Source organism: Syngnathus floridae, unplaced genomic scaffold (genome assembly GCF_059516105.1).
Source record: "Syngnathus floridae isolate MCC-2025c unplaced genomic scaffold, RoL_Sflo_1.0 HiC_scaffold_227, whole genome shotgun sequence".
Lineage (NCBI taxonomy): Eukaryota > Metazoa > Chordata > Actinopteri > Syngnathiformes > Syngnathidae > Syngnathus > Syngnathus floridae.
In genome coordinates, this window is record NW_028284214.1 from 32,501 (window position 1) to 33,265 (window position 765).

Genomic DNA, 765 nt, shown 5'->3' on the forward strand with positions numbered 1-765 from the left:
ACATTCGCAGAGTTTCAGCTCCGGGCTAGGGCGGGTGAAGTCGTCTCGAACCACGTGCCTGAAGGCCGCCTCGCGCCGGATGCAGGCCCCGCTCTGTCGTGCGGTGTGACCGTCCAACGCGGGCATCGCTAGATTAGCCGTGGCCACGATCCTTCCACACCGCGAGCCTTTCGCCCTCGGCCGGTGGTCGCTCAAAGCGCGGGCCGCTGATCCCGCTCCATCTCTCCGGCCTGTGTTTAAGGAGGCGGCCGCTCCTCCTTCCTTGGATGGACCATTCGCATATTTTTCGCCCGGCCTGTGTTTAAGGAGGCGGCCGGTCCTCCTTCCTTGGATGGACCATTCGCATATTTTTCGCCCGGCCTGTGTTTAAGGAGGCGGCCGGTAACTCCCTTTCTTGGATGAGACCCAACATTCGCATATTTTTCGCCCGGCCTGTGTTTAAGGAGGCGGCCGGTCCTCCCATTCTGCCAGTGTTCCTTGGACTTTGAAAATTTCAAAGTCTTTCCGCTCCGGGCTAGGGCGGGTGAGGTCGTCTCGAACCACGTGCCTGAAGGCCGCCTCGCGCCAGATGCGGCCCCGCTCTGTCGTGCGGTGTGACCGTCCAACGCGGGCATCGCTAGATTAGCCGTGGCCACGATCCTTCCACACCGCGAGCCTTTCGCCCTCGGCCGGTGTCGGTCAACGTGTGGGTGGGGGGGAAGGACGGCTGCCGGGAGCAGACAGCCGTCCCCGGGTGGGGTGTACAGTCCTTCCACCGCGGCCGCC